Source organism: Anser brachyrhynchus, assembly GCF_964034855.1.
Source record: "Anser brachyrhynchus genome assembly, chromosome: 2".
NCBI lineage: Eukaryota > Metazoa > Chordata > Aves > Anseriformes > Anatidae > Anser > Anser brachyrhynchus.
Window position 1 is genome coordinate 108,037,480 of NC_137695.1, and position 18,415 is coordinate 108,055,894.

General features: G+C 39.6%; 1 protein-coding gene across 21 annotated transcripts in view; it reads right to left on the bottom strand.

Moving 5' to 3' along the window:
* The window catches only part of PTPRM (protein tyrosine phosphatase receptor type M), a 477,900-nt gene that overhangs the window by 191,487 nt on the left and 267,998 nt on the right, over positions 1-18,415 (bottom strand). The window lies entirely within an intron of this gene.

Genomic DNA, 18,415 nt, shown 5'->3' on the forward strand with positions numbered 1-18,415 from the left:
GAGGATGTGAGGACACATTGAAATAGTTTTAGCTTGCAGGTAGGTAACTATGTGTGTGAAAAGAGAAAGAAAACTGAGGAAACAAAACCAGGAAAAGACTGAGATGTAAGAATAAAAAAGACTACATATGGCTCTGCACAGGAATGTAGAGAAAGAAGAAAAGAAAAAGCAAAGGAACTGGGAATACACTGAAAATAGGTGGAGATGTACCATCACCTTTGAAAAATAAGAAGTGAAAGTAGAAGGAGGAAAGTTAAAATAAATATGAAGCCAATCTAAGATATGCTTTAAACAAAGCATTTTGTAACAAGTTACGTGAAGCTACTCTTTATAAATCATATGCAATATGTTTGTAAAAGGTGTTTGATTTCATAATTATGTTATGAAGTCATATCATATACTTTTGTAAGATTTGGGGGGGGCAATTGTTTAACCAAGAATGGCTGCTACTAGATCTCTTTATGTTCATGATGATCTACTGACTATTTTTGGAACTGTTCTACCTACTGATATTCGCCTTCTCCCATAAATAGCTCTGATATACACAAGGCCACAAGCCTTCTATTAGGTATGTCACCATTTTATTTTTGGCTATATAAAATGTCTCTGCTGAGGTCTCCTTTATGTATATGAGACAACAACATTCCTTTTACATTGATCCAGTACTGCATTCTTTAAATGCCACTTGAAAACAGAAGAGTCTTAGGAGTCGTATAAATAGACTAAGACACTGTGAGTTGTACAGTGAGAAGTTCAGAACGATTACCCAAGAACATGCCGTAATCCTGTCTATGTTCCACACATCATCTGTGATACCCAGATCCCACCCTCAATATGCTCAGCTCCTTTTAGTACGTCCCAAATATTGTCTGGAAGAGAGGCAACACATGCTGTGGCTGTTTCTGGGCTACATATGGGCTTGCTGGTATTTGCAGCTCTCAACTGATGGACAATATGATGGACTAATAAGTTCATGCCATAACACAGCTTAACTTCCAGCATGGATACTAATCCGGGTCTTTCCTCTGTATGGAGAGATCCCAAAATGTGGTAGAAACTTACTGCCTATGCAACATTTACAAGGCGTCAAATGTGCTTGAAAATTTCCAAGAGGTCCAGTATTAATGAGGAGGGAAGGCATGGCCAGATGGGTGAACAGTACAACACATATGCCTTGTTTTCTTTGGTGTAAACTTAACTCAGTTCAATTCTTACCTTGGGTAAGAATATATAGCACACACAAGCCAAGAAGTGCTTCCTTCATTCATCTGACTACTGAACAGGTTTTATTCCTACTCAGCATAAGGGCTCAGTCCCTTTAGACACCAGATACTATTGATCTCACTCCACAAGGCTTTATGCTCTTAATTTAAAGCCTAAGCAGCAGCAGCACTAACTTAAATGATGCTGGTCTAAACTGAACTAACCTAAGGCTTTGGATTCTCCAGGGCTTTGAGACTGACTTCACTGCAGAGCAGAATAAAATGGGGACGCCTCCTTCTGCCTTTGCAGTCTGCTCACAACATGGCTATAAAAAGAATGAAAACCAGGGAGGAATTGTGAGGATAATAATACCACAAAAAAATTCCACAAAGCCACTATTCTGAGATCTTGTGGTGGACATCATGAAAGAGATGCCCCCAAAAAAGAAAGAACTTTCTCCAGACAATAACCTGTTCATACAGCTGCTTACTTTGTATGGCACTTCCCACAATTGCAGAGTTATTCACAACCATACATAGATATTTTTCCTCACAGTTCCTTTAAAGCGGAAAATATTACTTCAATTTATTTTCATTCTAGAGATAGGAATGGAGTGAGCATGATATATTGATTTGCAGAAAGCTACACAGAATGTCTGTACCTGAACCAGAAATCAAACCTAGGTCTCATCTGCATCACGCCCCAGTGCAGTATCTTCTAGGCCACTCTTCCTATAGGAATAAGACTACTGTTTTCAGTAACCAGAGCCACAGTCACCACTCTCCTACTGTCTGAAGAGGCTTAGCTGCTTTTCTTTGCTACAACAGAGCTCTCCCTCAGGGAAGAAGTCAGGATCTGGGTTACTTCACTGTGTACTAACATTTTATTTTAAAAGATGTTGCAGAGATACATTTCAAGATGTTACTTTTGCTGATATCAAAGAATTAGTAAAACATTTAAAGTAGAGAGTTTCTTCTATAGTGGCCTGCTAGTGAACTCAATCTTAATTTGAATATTTTTTCCAGCAATCACCTATTTGAAGCAGGGAGGGAAGAGGGAGATGGGGGAAAGGGAGAGGTACAGAGGGAAGGAGAGGGAGAGGCAAAGGGGAGGAAAGTTGCTGTGAAATCCTGTCAGGAATAAAAACATCCATTAGTCCCAAATTATGTGGAAGGCTTTTATAATGAAAATGCCCCATCATCAAAGTTATTTAGTTTCAGGAAACATTTTTCTCCAAACTGGTTTACAGCTGTTTATATGATAAGACTGCCTCCACCTTTCAAAACTTGTATTAAAAACAACTTACTTCTATCAGAATAGTTTAAAGTAACAAGTGAACAAAAAAAAAATCTCAGTACGTAGAATGCATTTTGGTTTATTCTGCTTTAAAGAACAAGTAGCATAGCAACTTAAATGCTCAGTTTTACATCTGTCATGCTGTGGAGGTGTTCCTGCTTAGCAAACCTCTGAGAACAGCATGTAACTCTTAGTGCAAAAAGCATATAACCTAAACTGCTCTTGTTCATAAAAAACAATAATGAAAACAGATAATAGCTGGTCCTGCACAGACAATTTTTGTTAGATGCCACGTTTGATATAATAAATAGATGCATGCTGTTGAATATTTCATTCTTGTAACTTTAATTCTCATTGTCCTGGTTTGATCAAGATAAGATCAGTCCTAAATTGCTTTGGAATATTAGCTGGGTACGATGAATGTATTTTTTATTCTCTCAACCCTAACTCATTACAAGGAACTTGCTTGGCATCAATAAGTCACTATCGCTTCTGTGTGTGTACGCGTGTGAGAGCGTGTGTGGCTCAATACCCTGCTGCTAGGCTATTTAGTGATAAAATCTGATATAATAAAATATTAATTACAGCTGAAAGGTTGGGTGAGAAATATGAACTCAATTACAGTCCCATATTGTGAACAAAGGGCAGGGTGAAAAAAATCCTTTCGTTATAGAGGGTTGGGATAATAAAAGAACAACTAGAACATTAGACTCAAGCTGAGTGCTCCCTAAAAGGCCACCTGTTATTAATCTTCACATCAGGGACAGAATTTCAGGTAAATTAGGTCAGGATTGAAGATTTTTTCTGCTGATTTTTTTTTTTTGGTTTTAACTAATTTAAGGATTTCTTTATCTGAGCATTTTTTTCTTTGATATCATTGCAATTTAGTAATTAGAAATTTGTAACAAGCAGAAGGACACAGCAATTATAATTAAAGGTTAGATATCATACACATGGTACAAATGTATCACCTTATATGGTACAAAAATAGATAATAACTAGCAGTCGATTCTAAATGTCTTCGATTCAGTCAGATTGGCTGTTTCTCAACACCAAGCTGTTGCAGATGTGGTCCTATCCTCTTAGAAAGCCAAGGATTTTTTTACAAAAAACACCAGCAGTGGAATATAAGTTATTTTAAGACTTATTAATAAATATGTTTCTGTTCATCCATTCAATTTACCTGAATGACTTCAGATGACTTACCAAAGATCTAACAGAATGTGACCAGATTGTAAAGAAGCACAACAGTGAGCCAAAGTTAGTCCAAGTCAAATCATATGACCTTGAGATCCTGTGTTTAGTAGTGAATCATAAGAACTGAGCAATTTTATTTATTATTGCAGGCTAAAATGTGCCATTATATCATAAAATAAGATTTTTACTGTCTGAAGAATTGAATCCTTGAAGGCTTAACTTTTTAACAGTGTTCTCTGTTTCAATGAATTCTGAAACTATGACAATATATTTTGGTACCAAGCCAGAAAACATATTTTCAATGAATTTACATTTATGATACTTGCAACAATCCAACAACCATTTCAAAGCTTCTTAATCAGCTTTATGTTCTTTTTTTTTTTTTTTAAAGAACACAAGGAAATGATAAGTTCATAAATACAAGGAGAGAAGAATATCTTGGTATACAGCAAGTGAGAAGCTTTTATAAACCAATATTACACCATTTAACCAGTTTTCAGGTTGCCAAGGCCAATTTATAAAACAACTGAAAAGCATGGAATAAAAAAGTAAAGTCTTGTCACAGATTAAAAGAAATTTAAAAAGCGAAACTGTCTAAAATCATTTAGTTTAAAAAAGAATGAAGTTGGAAGGGATCTAAAAGAAATATTTAAAACTGAAACCCATGGCAGAGCTGACTGATCCTTTCTTTTCAATCTGTCATGGAGAAATAAAATATTAATGCACAATGCTATTAAAGTATAGATCAACCAGGAAGAAACAATGAAATTCTAGGAGTCTGAACCCAGGCAAACCAATATGCAGCTACCTGAGACATCATGCAGCCCATCTTATAAAAATCAGTAGTAGCATTTCTGAAAGTGTATGCCTGACTCTCTAATGGTCAAGCAAAGCTCACTACAGCTTGCAAATTGTAGGTCTGCTTCTGACTAGTATGGAAAAATTCATTACAACACACTTTCAGCTCCAGCAAAGTCACTGATGATTTGTGATCCATCAGACTCTACCTGGTTCGTTCCTGCTACATAAGACAGGATGAAAGGAAGAAACAATCTAGTTACTATTATTGTAGAATTTGATACAGTGCTGTGCCCCAGCCTTCACAAACTAGACAGAGAATAGATCTAGCAAGGTCTAAATGACACTAAGTTGGGAGGAGCTGGGCAATCACCAACCGCATGAAGTTCAACAAGAGCAAGTGCCAGGTTCTGCACCTGGGACAGGGCAACCCTGGCTGTACGTACAGACGGGGGGATGAGGGAGTGGAGAGCAGCCCCACAGAGAGGGATTTGGGGGTTCTGGTTGACAACAAGTTGAACATGAGCCAGCAGTGTGCCCTGGCAGCCAGGAGGGCCAACCATGTCCTGGGGTGCATCAAGCACAGCATGGCTAGCCGGTCGAGGGAAGGGATTGTCCCGCTCTGCTCTGTGCTGGTGCGGCCTCACCTCAAGCACTGTGTGCAGTTTGGGTGACGCAGTATAAGAAGGACATAAAACTGTTAGAGAGTGTCCAAAGGAAGGCTACAAAGATGGTGAAGGGTCGGTCTGGAGGGCAAGACGTATGAGGAGCAGCTGAGGCCCCTTGGTTTGCTCAGCCCCGAGCAGAGCAGGCTGAGGGGAGGCCTCATGGCGGCCTGCAGCTCCCTCACGAGGGGAGCGGAGGGGCAGGCGCTGAGCTCTGCTCTCTGGGGACAGCGACAGGACCCGAGGGAACGGCATGGGGCTGGGACAGGGGAGGGTCAGGCTGGGGGTTAGGGAAAGGTTCTGCACCCAGGGGGTGGTCGGGCACTGGGACAGGCTCCCCAGGGCAGTGGTCACGGCACCGAACTGCCCATGTTCAAGAAGTGTTTGGACAATGCTTCAGACATGGTCTGTTTTTTGGGTGGCCCTGTGTGAAGCCAAAAGTTGGACTCAACTGTCCTTGTGGGTCCCTTCCAACTTGGGATATTTTGTGTGATGCAATGATTCTATGACCAGTTCACTTGGATTCCTAACACAACAGGAGAGAAGACCTCCATTTATCAAGGACAATGCTAGTTCTTTAAATCTACATGGGATGAATGTGTAACATTCTTTTGACTGAATTTTGGGATTCAAGGAATATTTTAGGAAATACTATATTATGCTGTTATTATTCTACAATGTTCAGAGTCACTGGATGCAGTATGACAATGCACTGTACTGGAATTAAAAGGAATGGAGTAACAGAAGGGTCAGTCTTCATGCAAGAGCCTACTAAAGTCAACTCTACTTTCAAAGAAGTCCAGGGCCACTTGCAAACCACACTTTTTTCCTTAATAGCCCCTAAGGTAATCAATAGCTGCACAAAGATGAAGCAAAAGAATAATAAAAAAAAAAAAAAGAGAAATTAAGTGATTAAGTCTTAAAGAATAGGAAGATTTCCTCACTTCTAAATCCATGCAGAAATTGTAATATATACTATTGCTCATTCTCCTGTATCCATCTCCCAATTTATGTTTATTATATGAGATGCTGCATCCAGAGCAGTGTTTTCCACTCTGTTCTCTGCAAATTCCTAGGGATGCTCAGTTTGCAAAATGTAAGAAAAACAAACATATGGCTTATACATGTAAAATCACAGCATAAAGATCTATATATCTACTGCAATATATTTAGGGGTTTATAATTCAAAAAATAATTTCTGCTAAGAAAAATGGATTACAAGTAAGCAATAATCTACTTCAATATTTTCCAATAAACCATGATCTCCTGCAAATACTGAAATGTAACAACATTCACGTCTAACTATATGGAGTTGCATAGCTCTTATTTACGAATGCAAAATAATACACACATGCAAATTGATGAAGGAGCTTGAATATTACACAGAAATGAAGAATTAGTATTTAGAACAGCAGATCAGCTAATGGATTTATGATACAAAGTTAAAGCTAAAACAGTAAGATCATTCTATATTCCACAAAGCATTGTGCACCGGAAACCTACTACTGAATTGGGCTGATGAATAAAGCAAATAAATGTATTAAAAAGAGTGGTTTTAAAGTAAAGGGAAAATGCTTCAAGGATGCTCTGCAACCTGCTGGCTTATTTGCAGCACAGAAAAAAAATATTTGCTGAGACAGCTAAATGAATACACGAGCCAATTTCAACAGGTTTTTTCTGTTATTATTCAAAGCATGAAAACTGTTTACTGCTCATTAAAGCACTCGCAGAGGATATAAAGTTTTTCATCTATTCAACCAGGGGACACAACATGGAGCACTGAGAGACTAGTTCAAACAGCTCTGCTGCGCTGTTTTAAGATGTTGTCTCATTTGTCCATTCTCTCCTTCTACCAGATGCTATGCTTTCATGGGAGACTCAGTGGTAAGCAGCACATGCTTGTGCTTCGGTTGCAACTGAAAAGACCAGTGTTATCACTTAGGCAACCCAAGGCATAGCAGATACATTTACTCCTGCCAACTCTGCTGTGGGAGAGCAGGACCATAGCAAAAATAACCACAACAAAATTCTCATCTCTCAATGTTATCATCTCTTTCCACAACTTTAATGCAGTGGGTCCTAGTCCAGCAGTTTGGAAATGGAGATTACTTTCTGTGTTCATTTTGTCCTTTCTTCTGCACAAAAAGGCTCGTCAGGGCACTCTAATCAGCAGTGCAGAATGATGCAGGCAGATACAGAAAACCAGTTTTTGGAGCACTGTCCCCAGTTTCTCAGGACTTGTGTGGATAAATACAAGTCTGACCTTCTCTTCTGTGAGTGAAGGTGTAACTCCTCCTCCTCCCTGCACTGGGAATGATTCTGGAAGGATTAGGTGGCATAGAAACCCTGGCAGCATGATACTGTATGGCTCTTCCCACAGGAAATTTGGCCGTAGATAAAAGATTTTGCACAGTTTAGGATTAGAACAGATGTTAAATACAGATCAGATTCAGGTCTTGTGCTTCTACTACCCCATGAGACCAATCCTGAAAACAGTTTCAGCTCTAGATGTGAGAATACAGTTAAATCATTCGCCCTCATCTTATTTCCCCATGGCAATTTCTCCCCAAATTCAACATCTTTATAGTGCCTTAGACATCTAGCCTACCATTCTCTGAGACTGTTTCAGGCTGAGGCATTTATACTGCTCCTGACTAAACAGTTGCTGCTTTCAGTTGTACAGCTGAGTAAGTGACTCTAATGTTTCTTTATGTCATTTAATGTAATCCAGTTGAACAGATTAGCTTTTACTTAGCAATGCTTTAGAGTCATGATGCTTGCTGCAAATGCCACTGGTTTTCTTCCCTGCTTAAATGAACACTGTAACAGAAAGAAAGTCCTCATGTTAATGTTCAGGAAAATGAATAATCTTTCAGCATCCAGTATGGGAAATGGCAGTGTTTCACTCTAAGAACATCTATAGTTTTTCTTCCTCTTTCCAGGTAGCATTCCTCATTAGTCTTTTGTCTCCTTTAATATTACTTAACATTATATAAAAGCATTCACTTGTTTGTATGGAATGCATGATCAAAATGTTTTAGTGCCCACAGAATGATTCAATCAAATATTATTTATACTAACAGTTAGGAAGTCCCCCTAATTATTTTGTCCTGTAAACCACAGTACTCCTCCCACGCATTTGTGTATTGGTAACAGAATCTTTTTTAAGGCGGTCATTTAGTGTTTGCTAGTGAATAAAAGGCTCATATAAACTTCTTCATAAAAAATAATACCAGAAGGAAAAAAAAACTAAGGTCAACTGAAATATGAAGAGGTACCCTTGTAACAGAATCTACAGAAAAAGCATTTAAATAGTACAGGCTATTTCTATGTTGTAACCTAAATTATATTAAAAAATAAGTCTTCTGGCTCCCTGATGAAGACAGCCCTGGTATGTGCGACCCTCTTGACAAAGCTTTTGCCCTATTGGGGGATGACATATACAGAAAACTCAAAAAGGACTTTGGGTACTACAGTGCCATGTGACCATCTGTCATAAAATACTGTATCATATAATCATTTCTTTAAAGTTATCTTGCATCACCTTCCTGACATTTATATCTATACCTGTTCCAGAGCTTCAGTTCACCACTGAGTAGAGGCTTTAAATTTGATTCATTTACATGTTTGTTTAGGTGCTCTCTTAACTGAAATTGTTCTTTTTCCTCTATTTATTGCTCTGATTTTTTTTTTTTGGAAAACAACCATATCTTCTTTTCATCTTATCTGGCTGGCTGAAACAAGTCTAGCTCTCAGAGTCCCTCCACATACATGTTTAACAGTTCCGTGATCATTCATGCCATAACACTCTGCTGGTATGGTGCTAGTATATAAATTAGTATTTCTCGGTATATCAGAGCTGTACACAGCAGTTCACATAAATTCCTGCCAGTGTCTTCTATAATGTCATTTATAGATTGTCACCTTTGCTGGAAACCCTACCTGCTGTGTGCAGTCTATTTGACTATTCCACAGCCATGCCATGTTTTGATGACTCACAGTCATACCACAGGCCATCAATACACACTTTCTCCACTGTTATTTCCAAAAATAATCCTCCATCTTACAGCAAGTATCCTTGTTATTAGCTTGTAAATGTAAAACATTGCATTTCATCTTATTTGTGGTAGGTTAATCCTGAAGGCTATTCAGTACTTTCTGTACATTATTCCAATCCAACGCTGTAGGATCTGTTTTTACTGGCAAGTGGTTTTCAATGTGTTACATTTATATTTGATACTTATGAACAGAACATGCAGAATGTTATTGGACACCTCTCCATCGTTAATTCAACACTTCACAATACAGCGCAATGAATATGTACGTACATCATGGCCACTGGTTTAGAGCTCTTGTGAGCCACTTAAAAATATATATTTAATTTAAATTCTATGAAAGAAAAGCAACTGAATATCAAGAACTATGAAAAATACAAAGCATATGACATGGCTAAAGGACAGAAAGATTGACGTGAAACACTGCCAAGGCTTCAGTATCTAGAGGGACCAAGCAACTTCTAATATGACTTTCAAGACTGACCTGAGTGCTTATTTAGTCAAATAGGTGAACGATCACTAAAAGTGATTCTACACTTTTTACCTGGGATCTCTCATTACAGAATCTGGCACTCAAGAGCAAAAACACTGATGAGATTCAAATGTCCATGAAAATATACCTGTAGCTAAGTGATAGAGTGTTAAATTGTAAAATGTTATTTCACGTTGACATGATGGATACAGGAAGATGGCGCATGCATAATGCACAGACTGTCAACAGTGAAAGCTTCCAGGACATCAGTGGGTTATATGTGTCTGACAATTCCTAACCACAGTGTTATAGGAATTCTGAATGGGTCACTCGGCACTGGTCTACTGCGATACTTCCCTTCAAAAAATGACTTTGAAGTGTCTCCAGAAAGTACATCCCCACATAATCCCGTTGAACACTCACTCATGGAATGTACACATTTCATTTACTTCCTCTTCAATCCTTCCACAGCACGCAGTAAAATGAAAATAAATCCCTGGCATACTTCAGTAAGTACAGGACAACGGTATCTCTTTCCTGTGTTTTCAAGGATTGCTCTTGTTGTTCTGTGTTGGAACTCAGGTATGTATCAACTGAGTACGCTTTTTACACCATGCAATGCAGTAACTTCCAGTGATACTCATCACTCTTTAGTTATGGTCCCTAAATTCTTCAGTCTGGTTTTAAAACTAAACACTCTTCTCTTTCAAGGAAAGTGCACAGGAAATACACCTGAGTCTCCTACACCCTCATTGAGAAAGAGAAACATGTTTTTTAAATACTCAAGAGTGCTACTCAGAGAGATGAAGGTAGGATTCTACCTCTCCTGCAGTCTCTTCCAGGTGATCAATGAGACTGTAAGAGAGGAACTGCCTAAGCTCAGCCAGAAGTAGATTCTTATATTTAAACACCTAAAAGGCACTCTTTTTTCAGGGCTTTATAGCACAGGTCTACATCTGCTTAAGACAGAAATCTCTAAGGTCTCTCCGCAGAGATGTGTGGCAGTCAGGCCTGCTCTTTCCACAATAACCCAATGGTCTGAGCAGTGTTCTCAAAACCTAGTGACCAGGGTTCAACACCATGTTCAAACTGAGAGGCTTTCACCATACCACTCCCAACTTCCAACCACCCAGATTGTGTTAGTCTCCTCCTACTATGGTTGGCCTGAAGTTTAAGAATCAGAGAAGCAGAAAGCGAGCATTCATGATTGAATTTGTCTGATCAAATGGAGACTCTCCTTATTTTGTCAATCATTTCTGTTTTTATTCAATGACCATCTAAAATAAAGCATATTAAAAGTCCTGGGAGAAAGGAACAGGATTTCAGGTCTTTTGCTTTGCACAGGAGGAGCTTTGTACTCCCACTTAGAGATCTCTACTGGTTTACTGAGAACATAGGAATGGCTGAGAACAGGCTCGCTGACTTACTAGGACTGAGCTGCCTACAACGCACTTAGGCTATATGCATAATAGGATATTAAGTATCACAGTATCACAGTATCACAGATTTCTAGGTTGGAAGAGACCTCAAGATCATCGAGTCCAACCTCCGACCTAACACTAAGTACTCCACTAAACCATATCGCTAAGCTCTACATCTAAACGTCTTTTAAAGACCTCCAGGGATGGTGACTCCACCACCTCCCTGGGCAGCCCGTTCCAATGCTTAATAACCCTTTCGGTAAAGAAGTACTTCCTAACATCCAACCTAAACCTCCCCTGTCGCAACTTTCGCCCATTCCCCCTCGTCCTGTCACCAGGCACATGAGAGAACAGACCAACCCCCACCTCTCTACAGCCTCCTTTAAGGTAACTGTAGAGAGCGATAAGGTCGCCCCTGAGCCTCCTCTTCTCCAGGCTGAACAAGCCCAGCTCCCTCAGCCGCTCCTCGTAAGACTTGTTCTCCAGACCCCTCACCAGCTTGGTCGCCCTTCTCTGGACTCGCTCGAGCACGTCCATGTCCTTCCTGTAGCGAGGGGCCCAAAACTGAACACAATACTCGAGGTGCGGCCTCACCAGAGCCGAGTACAGGGGCACAATCACTTCCCTAGACCTGCTGGCCACACTGCTTCTTATGCAGGCCAGGATGCTTCTTGGCCACCTGGGCACACTGCTGGCTCATATTCAGCCGACTATCAACCAGTACTCCCAGGCCCTTCTCTGCCAGGCAGCTTTCCAGCCACTCATCTCCCAGCCTGTAGCTCTGCTTGGGGTTGTTGCGCCCCAGATGCAGGACCCGGCACTTGGCCTTGTTGAACTTCATACAGTTGGCCTCAGCCCATCGCTCCAGCCTATCCAGATCCTCCTGCAGAGCCTTCCTGCCCTCGAGCAGATCGACACACGCACTTAGCTTGGTGTCATCTGCAAACTTACTGAGGGTGCACTGGACGCCCTCATCCAGATCATCAATAAAGATATTAAAGAGGACCGGCCCCAGTACCGAGCCCTGGGGGACTCCACTAGCGACCGGCCTCCAACCAGATTTGACTCCATTCACCACAGTAGACCAATGGTACACCACCCTCCGTGTTAAATGGTTTGAATGGCTTCCAGAGGGGCTTTGGCATCAGCCATTTATCACTCACTCTCACCAAAATTTCTGGATATGGATCAGGGCCCTTTCCCAACTGGCAGTTTGTAGATGGTCCTTCTGCCTGGGAGCTGAACGTGGGCTGATGTCAGCCAGCTGGCCTCAGTACTAGAAAATGGTACAGGGCATCCAAAATTCACAAGTAAATATGCTGACCTAAAGTCTGAACTTCGGTAGGCTAAATATGGCCCTCAAAGGTCTGAGTAGATGTTCCTTGGAAAGTGGCCGTGGAAAAAATGACAGTGGTCTGTGTGCACTCAGAGTCTGAGCCATTCATTTTAATAAGTAGATTCAATAAAAACATGTTTTAACAATTCTGACTGAAGTTGGCATTCCAGAGCTAGTGAAAATGGTATGAGTTCCAAGAGGTTATTATTCACAAGCTGAATTGCTATGGGACTTCAGCCTTCACCAGGGAGACTGGAAAAACCTAATGGTCCACAGGATGTTAGTGGAGAAGAGCCTCACTGAACTAGATTGGCATGCTGTCAGAGCGAGAGGTGAGCAACATAGAAAAGACTATCATTAGGAATTAGGCAAATGTATCATCTCCACTGCACTGCATCCTACTTAAGGCCAGCATGTAGAAGGAAGGAATCAAAATACAAATGAAAAAAAAGCAGAGCATCATAACAGTGTTGCAAATTTTTCAGATGACAATTTATATCCAAGCCCTTGAGAAAGTATTGGTGAGTTATGAAACTGAAAAATAATCTCTTCAGAGAAACAGAATAATCTATTCTCTCTTTTGTTCTGGAATTGCTCCAGCTAGCTTGCTTTATTTATAATAGATAAATTTCTATTAATCGCATTGCTAAATGACAGATAGTGTTGTGCTGGGTTCTCATTGACACAGGAATCAATGCTCCATTTACCCTGGGACTGTGAGACATCACAGTAAAAGGGCCATGGAAATTTCTGAATAAGTCAGCAGGACATGTGAAACTGCACTGCTCGTGCCCAGGCAACACGTACCATAAATTCTAACTCAAGTCACAGTAAAAACCCAAGGACAAGTTCTACTGCATAACAAAAAAGAATTACAGCATTTTTACAGCATAAGCAATTATTGTACTGTTCCCTCAATGAAACTGAAATTGACCCTTCTGCTGTAAATAATTATACTTGTTGCTATAAAGAAGTGACAATTACGGGCATCAATAAAACCTCATCCCTGCTGTATCACAGACATCCTCAAAAAAGTTTACTGGCTGCCTTACAAGTTGTAAAGCTATGATTTCGAAATACAGTTTGCAGGTAGGAGCTGACCCTACAGCACACAACTCAACTCTTTATGTTTACAGACCCTTAAACTATAGAAAGGATGCTTGTGACAAGCAAATAAAAGAACAGACAGTAAGTTCCCTTCATGCTCTTTAGGCCTAGTGGTCTCACAGTATTTCAAAAGGCTGTATTTTGGACATGACATTTCAGAACGCTAATGAGTTACTAATGCTCTTTGAACATGTATAGTAACATTATTTCAACGTAACAATTTATTTATCATAAATCCACCAAACATCACCTGTACTATTTTATCAGTGAGCTCTTGAAAGGCCAAAGTTCACTTTTCAGTTTATTGGGAAGCTTTCCAAGTCTTTCCCATTACTGTATACTTTTGATATTTCTCTCCTCAGCTGTGTCTACATGAGGTTTGCTTTTTTTCTCATTACTGCATTACAACCCTTGTCATGTCACTGGGAATTGAAGGAAATTACAATAACATGCTAGTATTACATAACACAGTAAGTAGGAATTGTGAGAGATCAGAGCTAAAAATACAGGTTTTGTAATGCTTTTATTTGCATTTGCGGTTGCCGTGTTTTTGTCCACACAGAGTGCTAACATGTCTCTCATTGTGTAAACCAGCATTCTCCTATTTCAAAGCTCATTTGTTCACTTATCCTGAATTTATAATAATATTGATGTCTGCCTCTGTAATACATGCATGGGATCCTGCTCTTTTACCACGCAACACAGAAACTCAGACTGCAGAACCTCTTCTCTGAAAAGTGGCTTGCACCTTTGAGGCCCAGCTCTGTGGTTGCCATGTACTCACAATAACGTCAGTGCCCCACGGTCTCTTCAAGGCTATGGAAAATACCCTGAAACATTTGCATTCAGGCTGCTGGAAGCCCTGCTGCTTATTGAGTTCTAATGATATCTGTCGCTGGTCTCTGAACAGCCTGGCTGGCTTGCTAGCTTGTGTACACTAGCAAGCATGCAAAGCTTGCTGGCTTTCTTGATTGCCAGCGAAACCGTTTAATCTGCTGATCTGTTGACCAGGCGGGTGCTCTTGTGAAGACCACACGCTTCAAGGATGCAGGAAGTTAGTGGCTTCACTAGAAGGCTGACTGTCAGATTTGTTTCCTAAAAGAAGGCTTCTAGGAGCTGTCTCTCAGGCTTCAGATGACCCCACTTCTTCAGATGGAAGTGTCTCAGCTGTATCGCATGTCCTAACTGACATGGCACAAGGACTGCAAACTCCTGCTGTCATCCTATGAGAAAGCGAGCAGACACAGTGACCAAGCAAAGGGGGTGGCCAAACACCTATCTGGCTGATATTCATAGCACTGGTGATGCTGGAAGAAAGAGATGAGGCCCTAAGATACGTCTTTCTTCCCTGCAATGTGTGTGGCAGGGATGAGAGCAACTGTGACCTCTGCTTCATGTGCAGTGCACAGTGGTTCTAGTGGGGAACTTCTGTGTTACAAAGGAGTCTTTGCATTTCAAAGGTGACAATCTCAGTTTAATTTACTTCTTCTTACTGCCAGCCAGTGGGTAGGAATTAGGTCTCCTGTGTCATTCAGTGAAGAGCCATTATACTACGAGTGGTGCTGAAACGGCTAAGCCACATACAGAATGACATGCTACCCGCGCTCGAGCTGACGGAGGTTTCTTTACACTATGAATCTTAAGATGAATCATGCTGTTCCCATCCCTGGGACTATATGCAGAGGGCCTTAATTCCAGCTATGACAATGAACCTAGTATTTACAGGGTGCCTTTAAAGGTCTGGCTTAGGCCAATAAGAAATTGTTCTAATTGCTCTAATCTCTGTGGAATTTAGACAATTTGAGCATGCCATGAAATGTTTACCCAACTAAGTAGTAGAAAGGAGTGCTTATCGCTTTAGATAACATGTAGTTTGAAATTTCTAAGGTCGTTTTCAGCTGCACTTCAAAATACCTAATAACTTAATATAGCCTTTTGAGCTGAAATATAATATAAATTACTTCTTCAGGGAAGAGAGATTAAAGGTAAGTTAAGTTTCAAAATCAAGCACTTCAAATAAAGAGATGTTTGACTCATTTTCCCAGTAAGAGCTGTTCCTTTTTTAGGTCACCCAATCGACGTGCTGAAGAAGTTGGGCACACCAATGATAAAGAGGAGGAATTAAAAATAAAAAGACTGCCTTCACTTTAGCACGCTCCCAACTCACATGATTCACTTTATCTGTGTATGGTTTCTTTAGACTGACCCCAGTCGGTGCAAAAAATACTCAGGCATCCAAAATGCCAAGCATGGCATCGAGGATGTGGTTAGCTGATACAATTAGCTCTGTTTGGCTACTTCTCTTACTTCTGGCTGGAAGGTCCCAGCTGTTTGTGGTGTCTACAAGAGCAGAAAGAGTGCCTAAATGGGGCATTAATTGTTTGGAAGAGTTTTATGGGGCAAATCCTGCTGAGAGAAGCTCTGCACTGTAAGATGAGAAGGGTCAAGTGCTATCCACAAACTCACCAAAGACCAGAAGGCAGAGCAGAGCCTGGATGGTCTTGCCTTGTCTTTTATCCTTCTTGCTCCTTCCCCCAATGTGCTGTTCCCAGAGGGCTTGCTATCACCAGGTGTTTCCGGTATTATCTGGGACAAAATCTTTGGGATATTTACATTTACCACTTTTTAAGGATGTGGCTCTGAATAGCAGGAGGAGGGTGGTATGGTGACAGCATTTTGCTGATTATGCTAGTCAGATAAAAGAAGTGGAAACACTCAACCTTTATCGTGGCAAGACTGAATGGAAATTTATGTGACAAAGAAGACTTGCTTCTGCCGCTGATGCTAAAAGCTTGCAAGAAAACTTTTCCAGAGAAGGTCACAAGAACCTTTTATAATGGAATGCAGCAAACAATCTAAAGCTCTTTCTAACATAGATGAATACATAAATAACACTAAATGCATGCAGTCATTGAGCATTACATTTTTCATTCCTGTGTATGAGCCAGATCTTTGCAATAAATTAGCATTCCTTACTTGAAGTAACTGGAACTGACCAACCTATGGACCTGCAGAAGATCTGGCCACAGGATCTTTCAAATGTTACACTAATTTGCACTGGAGAAGTGAACGGTAAAAGTGATATTGCCATGAAAGTGTGAGTACCTCAACATATGTTGAATAGCCCTTATATAAAAATATTCACAGTTGTATGCTTTTTACGCAAATTATTTAGAACTTTACTGACTCTTATATGCATGTATCTCTGGAAAAAAATCCACAATTACACATATATCACACAATTTCCAAAGAGACATCATATTAAATTAAAAAAAAAAAAGCCTTGCAAATTAAAATCATTCTAGAAATCAGAATAGCTTAGCCAACTGTTAAGTAAATACATATATGCATCATTACTGAATGCACTACTGCTTTAAACATACATAATTCCAAAATAATCTCCTTGAAATAAACACAGCAACTGCCTTAAGACCTGAAATTGAAGACAAAGCAAGCAGTATTTGTTGTATTAAAACTCTGACAAAATAGATTTTAATCATGTCCAGTCTTACAAATTCTAAAACAACCTGGAATGCCATTTGGCCTTCATGATTAATGTGTACTTTATCATTGTAAACAGAGCTTCCTGAATATTTCTATAAAGTCTGTTTTTTGAAGCAACATTTAAACAAGCAGCATTGCCCTTTCTCTCCTTTTATGTTGTGGTGGTTGTGAGAGGATTCTAAATAAGGTAGGAGATATCAGGATTTTTCATATTTGATTAGAGAAAAAGAATTTAATCACAGAAAAAAAAAAAGCTGGAATACTGAGTGACCTCAGGTATTAGCTTCATTGCCTTGAATGGCAGAATTTGTGCACTCCTTATCCATCTCAGGAATTAAAGAATTTTATGTGACATGGCTGACGTGCTGATCAATAGAACAACAACAATCATTTACACTGCAAGTTTAGTGCAGTTTCAAAAACCTGCATTAACCAAGCTGGTGCTTGTAGCAGAATCAATACACAAGGCATCATTCTTAGTGATGTGCATAAATGAAGTATGACTAAACTTTTAACACCCAATGAATATAGATTAAGATGATGACATCCATATGCAGAATGTGTTCTGCAAGCTATGCAATGACAATATACTTGAGAGTCTAATGCACAATAAAATGTTAAAAGTATTGAGAAATTCTTACTTTAATTTTCATTCTCTGCTTCACGAAGTATTTACATTAAGAGTTTGCAGTCAGCTTTCATTTAAGACCTGTTGCAAAGGACCTCAGTAAATTTGCTGCTGTGTTCATCTGTTTCTGTCAATTCTAAATCTTCATGTTACTTTAAATCCCTCTTCTTATTTTCTTAACCACTCATCCCCTTATTTGGTGTACTTTAATCTCCTAACTAGCTTCTTTCTGTTGTCAGTGAAGCTTCTGATGTGTCACTACTGCTATAGGAGTCAATCATCTTTAGTTCATGATGCAGTTCGAAGGAATGAAACTTTTTTATTTATGGTCCTGCATATTTGTGTTTAAACAAAAATGAGTCCAAACAGTATTATTTTGATCCAGATGCCTGAATGCAGAAAGACTATACCACACTTTAGGAGATAAAGGAAGACAAATATCAAATCATTCGGTTTATAATCTAATTTGCTAAATCAAACAGTTCCACTATATCTGCTGTAATTGCTTTCTGTTTTTTTTTTCTCAGCTTGTTCAGACCTCCTCAAAGTGCTATACTTTCCTTTTAAAAAGTTGTCTGAATGACCAACAGTATGACATTTCCTAAATAAAGACATACATACATTCATCTATACAAACATGTAATATGTAATGCAATGATGAATATTGCGTAATACAAAAAAAAAAAAAATGGAATATTCTGATGAAATGCCTCCAAAATGTTAATTTATGTAT